General features: G+C 39.3%; 1 pseudogene; it reads right to left on the bottom strand.

The window, feature by feature from the left end:
- Nucleotides 1-2,229: 2,229 nt before the first annotated feature.
- LOC124248723 (phytanoyl-CoA dioxygenase, peroxisomal-like) overlaps nucleotides 2,230-8,187 on the bottom strand; it is a 28,051-nt pseudogene continuing 22,093 nt past the window's right edge.

Genomic DNA, 8,187 nt, shown 5'->3' with positions numbered 1-8,187 from the left:
GGTGACAGACACAGAATGTCTAACCTAGGTGGGCCTGAGAGAACATGGAGTCCATAGGCGTTGTTATCAGGTCAAGCCCATACAGGTGAACTTGACAGAGCTGGTTGCCAAGAGAGGTGAGACCAGGGTCTGGCATTCCAGGTCAGCCCTCTTTCCCTGCATGAGTAGCAAAGAGGAAGAGCCTTATGCAGAAACTGGCTCAAAGATATAACAACTAAGAACCAAAATAGAAATGGGATGAAACTGGACTACTCGCCATACCCAGAAGTAAATATCATAGAAGGAAATAATCGTCAACTTCCAAAGATGGGAATATGGTTAATTTTTCCTCTATATTTTTCTGTTTTCTAAGCTTTGAAAATAAAATTATGTTTTTAAAATTGATTGGAAAAATGGATGGATGAAACAAGTGTGGAGCATTTGATAATTGTTGATTCTGGGTGATTGTTACATGGACATTCATTGTACTATGTACCTTTCCACGTATCTGAAATTTTTCATTAAAGGCTAAAAAGAATACAAGGGAATTTTTTAATCAGTGAGAAAGTGCTTATTTTTCTGTTCTTGATAAGACATATTTCTGTGTAATACCTTTGTGCAATTGTAGAATTAGGCAGCCAGTGCCAATTCAACACTGCCTGTTAGTGTTAAGTGCCATTAAAGCTTGAAGAGATATCCTATCTCTGTTTAAATGTTGAAAAACATCTGTAAGGCTCCTCCAAAAGAGAAATAGAATCACCACATAACCCAACAATTTCACTCCTAGATATCCACCTGGGAGAACTGGTACAGGAACAGATGAATGGATAAATAAACTGTGAGAAAGATAGATGAATGTATATATACGTATGTATGTATTATTCAGCCAGAAAAAGGAATGAAGTTCTGATACAGGCTACAACCTGAGTGAACCTTGGAACATGTTAAATGAAGTACACCAGACATAAAAAGACGAACATATGACTCTACTTCTATAAAATATCTAGAATAGGAAAATTTACAGAAACAAATGTATTAGAAGTGACCTGGGCTGTGGATGGGAGTTATTGCATAATGGGTACAGAGTGTCTGTTTGAGGTGTTGAGAGGGTTTTCAAACAGTGGTGGTAGTTGCACAACATTGTGAAGGTACTAAATGCCACTGAACTGTACACTTAAAAACTGTTCAGATGGTAAATATTCTGTTACGTATATTTCACTGCAATTAAAAAAAAGGGATTCATGAAAAACGTTGGGGGGGTTCAGCATTCCTAAGAGAAAGAGATAATATCAAGTATTCAACACCAAAAATGTAACTCTCTCCTCTCTTTTCTCAAATGCGGGCTTGACCAAAAAGCCTGTGAACCTGACTTTGGTGCTAGTGAAACATCCTCTGTGGCATTGTGCTAACAGGACAGCCTAGTGGCTCCAGGGTTTGGAGAAAAGGGGTGTCCCTATGTTCTTAGCACCCGTGAGAGCCAAATGCCCTCAACAGGAAGGGCCCCATGTTACCACTGGGTGTTTAGGCACCATGGCTGCTGGGAATGCTTCCTTCCTCTGTGAGCCTGGAGTTTGCACTGTCTTTGGTTCTGAAAATCCCCTTAGGGACTTGGTCCCCAGGGACAGCCTGGAGCTCACAGAGTCAGGCCCAGGATGGAGCTTTGGGTAGTAGCCTTCAGTTGCTCAGACCGTTCTCAGCCAACGAGACCAGCTATTCTTTGCCAAACTTGAGAGCATGATATTGACAGAGAAGTTGGTTTTTCCTCCCAGGTCATGACACACTCTAATGGTCTAAGAAAGACCTTTCACTTAGAGAAAGGGAAGGTTTCGCTGATAAACACTTGGGAGTTGTATTACTAGAACTGACTTTTGGAAATCCTACCATATACTGTTGATGCAAAACTCAACACACCCTGAGTTTGGAAGCATTCATTTCTGCTTGGGTAATGAGTTAATTGAATGAAAGAAACTGATTTAACACCCTTAAATGACGCATCAACCAGCTTTATTAGATACAACCCTAAGTTAGTTTTCCTAAAAACAATAATATTCCACTCGTACTGTTTTGGCATCCATAACGCAATACCACTTCACTGCAAAATTACGCACATGAAATGGAGTACCTGATACATGCATTCTGATTATGTGAGCAAGAGATAGAAAAGATTACATCATCTCCTTAAGAAAACATGTCCTTAGACACCTGGTTTCATTTTGGTTTTCTTTAAAAGAGTTATAGCAAAGGGCTATTTCAAAGGCTGACTCTTTCTCCTCTCACAAGGTATGCTCACAATCTCCAAACATCCTGGAAACAATGCCAAACAGAAAGAGCTTATGGGGCACTTCAATTTGCTTATTCACCATAAGACGAAGTAGACTTCTAGCGTCTACAAATGGTTAAGTATTAAAAATATAAATCCACAATAGTCATATCAGGTAGTAAATAAATCATACTCCTAGAGTCCATTAATTTACTTGCCAACATCTAAAATAACATTTTAGTTTAATGTAATTAATTAATTTACCAATTTATTAAATTAATTAATTAATTATTAATTAATTAAATAAACTAAGACAACGAGTCCCCAAACTGTCAGTTCTGTTTTATGAGGCACTCTTGTTGATCTCAGGTATTCAACTGGCTCAGTGTGATGTTTGCTCATAACATAAATAGTTTCCTACCAAACTTCTGCTTTCCTTTGTGTTCATCGCTGGCCCCATTCTGCCTCGCCCATTCGTGACTAGATCACATCACGAAAATGATGTCCTGCATTACTGATTTTTTGTTTGCTTGTTTTGTTCTTAATAAAACAATTCAGACTCTCTTATTTATTTCTTATTTCTTGTCACTTTTTGAGCAAAGAGCAACGTACGGTGGGAAAAACAATTTTTGACTTCGACCTGACTCTGAAACGTAGCTCCACGAGTCACATAGCCCAGGCCAACTCTTGGACTACTGATTTTCTCATTGAGACCACACAGCTGTTAGGACTGCTCTATTGAGTTTGGGTGAAGAAAATATGAAAAGGGACATGAGAGTTATACAGCAGGAGTTAGTTTTGTTGTTCTCACGAAAACTGATAAATTGTAACTTAGAGAATAACTAAAATAAATTCAGAAGGTAATTCATTGACAAACCTGAAACATAACATTTACAATTTTTTTCTGCCTAAAACTAAGGTTGTTGTTCAGAAGCCCCAATTGACTAAATCAATTGCCTTTGTAATATAGTTTAAGACTGACCAAAGGGAGAAGGACAAGACTCTCCAGGATCTGCAAGTGTGACACAGAGCATTTTCATGCATGGGGTTTATTTATGGATCCTAAGGGAGCAGGGGTAAAGCGTGAAGTAAGATTCTTGAGCTGGGAAGGTGTTTCAGAAGATGACTCCCACCAGCATGTAGCTACCATTGCTGTGCAGTGCTCTTCAAAGTACCGGAAGGTACAGAGTCATCATTCCACTCAGTCCATCTGGGGGTCATGCCACCCCCATGGGAAATGCATGGATGGATGGTTATCCAGTGTGAATATAGAAAATAGGATCAGCTTCTTGGTTCAGAGGCTAAAATGTACATAGTCTACAAAACGACTATGTGCATTTCTTTGCCTTGACTGATAATTTTTCTGTTAATCATCAGCAGCATTGAATGTCCAGTAGTTAAGAACAAATACTTTACAAGTGATGTGTGTTTATTAGGAAAGCATATGGCATGTTGTCTCACACCCCCTATTGATAAGCAGCAGTGATATTCAGTCTCTGTTACATGCAGGCTATGCCTCTTATTAAATTCCAGATGCAAGTGGACCCCAAAAAGCCTGCTTGAGATTTGCTTGCTGGGAGTCTTATTAGATTTCCAAATGTATAAATACTCGATTCTATACAAATAAAGGAGGCCTATGATTGACAGCCCAGACCTTTAACTTTCCTGGGCGTATTCAGAAGGTAGCCTTGTGTCCTTCATTTCCTCTGCTCTAAATCTGTTTTCTATTTCGTTTCCTACCTGTCCATCCTGGAACAGGATAGCCCGCATACCACAGGACAACCCAAAGACCTAAAGATGAAGCACACGGTTCTCCGGTCCCCCACACTGGGGAAGCAAGAACAACCTGAATTCCACTGTCATTCTTAATGGGTCTCCACAGGTTTCTGCAATGAGCTCTCAACTCCTGCACTTTATACTTTCAAATTAAATCAGATATGAGAATTTTTAGCCTTTTGAAGACAAGAAAAAACCGTAATCATTACCTTGTCATTTCATACAAACATACCTTCAGATTGATGTCTTTTTTAAGTTCATAGAATTTAGCTGCTAATCCTACCATTTCCTTCCCAATGTTTTCTTGGCTGGTGCCCTTCACAGGATATAGTGGCAATCGGCACTGGTGAAACGACAGGAATTCGTCGGTGAAAACTGAACCGGTTAATGTGAGAAAAGACATCCCCCCAGCAACTGAGCACGGAGTCTTCTCCTAGAAAGTCAATTATTTCATTCACATTTGATCTTCAGATTGAAAGCTATTCCATTGCATCACAAATCAGTCTCTTTGTGGCTCACTCTTTTTTTTTTTTTTTCCTCAACAGAAATTACAAGAGGTTTTCTACTACTGTGATAGTTATTTTCAGAGGATGTGTATGCGGCAGGGAATGTAGTTACATAAATAAGAGGTCTTTAGCTTTTAGCATTTGATTTTTCTAATGAGTGGATAACTCTACATCCTGAAACAAATGTATTCTGAGGGTTTTCATCATCTTCTTAGTCACAGAAGTCCGTTACTCAATTGAGTTTGTGATGGGTTCTTATTTCAATGGCCACATCATGAAAAAATAAAACCTGAAAATACTTTGCAAAGGAAAATAATATACTCATTCCCCCCTCTAGGATCAAAAGGACATTTACAGTCCAAAAGCATTCACGTACGATATCGGCCTTGTTTCCCTCTGAAGGTAAGAGGGAAGTTGCTTGGTTCTCCCCATTCTTGAAAAGTTAGAAACAGATCTAAGCTGCAAGGCAGTACTTAAAACTCACCTTCCTCCTCAAAAGTTAGTTATCTTAAGGTGACCACACCTGTCAGAAGACCTTCCTACTTTGCCCAAAACATCAACTTTCTAGGCAGTGGAGTTACAAACTCTGATTCCTATGTGAGTCTCAGTGCCATGCCAAGCCATATTAGAACCTGAGGCAAAAGGGAAAATGAACACTCTTATAGAAATGTTTTATATTTTTCAATGGTTCATATTTTTCCAAACCCAATGTCATTGAAAAATACTGTAAAATTGCAATATCAGTAAATTAAAATTCACATCATTTGAATCATTTTGCCTATCCCCGTATTTGCACAATTCTGAGGATCACGCTAGTCGAGAGTCTGATCTTGTCTTTATTTAAAATTTTGACATTAGTGCGCATCATTGACTTTTTTGCATTAATTTTGATTTTTAAAAATATTATTTAACTTGACTCCTGAGTTTTTTGATGTCCCCTCCCCCCAGTCATTTAATGTTTCCCCAGAGGAGAGTGTCTTCTCGCCTCACCTTCATCCTGGTCCTTTTGAGCCTGGTGTAAATATTAATGAATGGAAGATGACAACCAAGCCCCGGTCTCAGGGAGACAGCAGGGTTGGTGTGACAAACTGGAAAGCTTCACTCAGCCCCAAAGTAGCCTCCAATATTTAATAATGACAGCCAAGTTACCATGGGTAAATGTGAGCCCACGGTACTGTCAGATTGCTGAATTTTAGAGAAGTGAGAAATCTGGGAATTTATGAAAAATGTTGTCACTTTTAATGTAAGTGATGAAATCATTAAGTTTCAAAATGCTGAGTCTAAGGGGTGAAAAACATGGCTGCCTGCTGAATCTGATTTCTGGGCGGCGGGTTCAGAGCCATACTTTCAGATCAGTAATATTGTTGCAGTAGCAATGATATTATAAGTTTTCCCCTTATAGGGTTCCTATGAGCTATACACATTCCAAATTTTAGTGTAAATCTTCCTCAGCCAAAAAAAAAAAAAAAGCATTAGATAGACATACATATTTCCTGGTAAATAAACCAGACTGAAGTCAGTTAAATGTCACAAATCTTTTGAATGTTAATATATCTTAACATTTTCATTTCTAGCCCATTCACCTTTGGAGAGTGCAGCGATGTTAATGCATACTGTCTGGAATCCTTGAGTTTTGTTCTGACCAGATCCCTGGGTGAGCAAAGGATGAAAGAATACAGTGTTTGCCTTCTTCATCATGAGGTGCACTCGGGCCTTGTGACTGTCATAGTCTCTGATGCCGTGGGACGTTACGTTAACTCCATCCTAGAATGCATAAGAGAAGCCAAGTCTGTAGCTGAGGAAGACAATAATTAAAAACTTTATCAATGACTCATCAGCAAAGGCGAGGTTCTCTACACTCTTCCAAGAGAAAAAGATACATAACTTAGATAAAAAGATACGTAATTAGATTCTTAAAAATAATTTTAATATACAAAACTTCTCAGATGTCTACTTTTAGAAAGTCACATGTTGATATCAAAATCATGGATTTCTTGGATCAAAGGAAAAATTTGGAATTTCCACCCTGCATTGCTAAGTTATAAATGAAGATCTGGATCAACTGCATTTTGCAGTTAATGCAGGAGACCGTTTTCAGCCTGAATCCATAATCATTCTTTCACCTGGCACTGTGCATAAATCATTTTTCTATTACTCAGAAGTATCTCTGAGAAGTGAACTATTTTTCCAAACTAGAGGAGATAAATGCTCACTTTTTCTGAGTTCAAAAACTGCTCATGTCACATCCAGAGAAAAGAAAGAAGGGTAGTAAATTAAAGAATTGTGATCATTTACAACTATTTCCAGAGTTATCACTCTAGGTATGATAATGTCTTTCTTAAAGAAACTAAAGTGAGAAGTGATTTCAAGTTTACGAGCCTTAATGGGATGGTGGTTGCTGTTGCTTTAGCAGGGCAGCAGCCCATTTCCCTTCTGAACACTATGTCAAATTCCTTTCAGGAAGGATTCCTTTCCTACTGGACTGTGTTGGCACTTTGATCCAGTGTGCTTGCTCCTGGCCATGGTGGATAGGTGACCCACGTGAAACCAGTCTGACCTCTGAGTGGAGCCATTTGGAATCTGAGCAGAGGATCAGAGACCAAATACACTCAGGGTTCCACTGACCACACCAGGTGCCCCTTCCTGACTGTCCCACCAAGCAGTGACTCCTCCTCTCCTGCCCACGAGACTAGCCAGCCTTTCCATGGACTCACCATGTGCCTGCAGCTCTCCAAAACACTCCCTTTGGCTTAAGAGCCACAGCTTGCTTCCATTGCTTGCACCAAACAGTGCCTAAACCTCAACATAATTCGTGACTCTTGTAATTTCAGATTTTATATCAGAATCCAGACTCAGATCATTTCATTTAGTACGAATCATCCATGCACGGATTCTAAGTACAGGCACAGCACAGAGATATTGCGGGTTCAGTTCCAACCACTGCAGCAAAGCAAATAGCACAATAAAGCAAGTCCCATGAATTTTTTGGTTTCCCAGTGCATATAAAAGTTATATTTATATTACACTGTACTCTATTAAGTGGGCAATAGTGTTATGTCTAAACAACAATGTATATACCTTATTTAAAAAATACTTTATTGGGGCCAGTCCCATGGCCTGGTGTTTGAGTTTGGTGTGCTCTGCTTCAGCGGCCCAGGATCAGCTCCCTGGTGCAGACCTATACCACCCGTTGCCAGCCATGCTGTGGTAGCAACCCACAAACAAGATAGAGAAAGATTGGCATAGATGTTAGCTTGGGGCAAATCTTCCTTAAGTGAAAAGAGGAAGTTTGGCAATAGACGTTAGCTCAGGGCAAATCTTCCTCAGGAAAAAAAAAAAAAACATTATTGCTAAAATATGCTCACCATCATCTGAGCCTTCAGCGAGTTGTAATCTTTTTGCTGGTGGAGGATCTTGTCTCGAAGTTGATGGCTGCTCACTGATCAAGGTGGTGTTTGCTGAAGTTGGGGAAACTACGGCAATTTCTTAAAATAAGAACAATGAATTTTGCCCCATCGATTGACTCTTCCTTTCATGAATGATTTCCCTGTATCACTCAATGCTGTTTGATAACATTTTACCCAAAGTAGAACTTCTTTCAAAACTGGAATTAATCCTCTGAAACCCTGCCACTGCTCTGTCAACTAAGTTTATGCAGTATTCTAA

The sequence above is a fragment of the Equus quagga genome, chromosome 12 (assembly GCF_021613505.1).
Source record: "Equus quagga isolate Etosha38 chromosome 12, UCLA_HA_Equagga_1.0, whole genome shotgun sequence".
Lineage (NCBI taxonomy): Eukaryota > Metazoa > Chordata > Mammalia > Perissodactyla > Equidae > Equus > Equus quagga.
The sequence above is the reverse complement of the archived record's forward strand: the minus strand, read 5'-3'. Positions and strand labels throughout refer to the sequence as shown.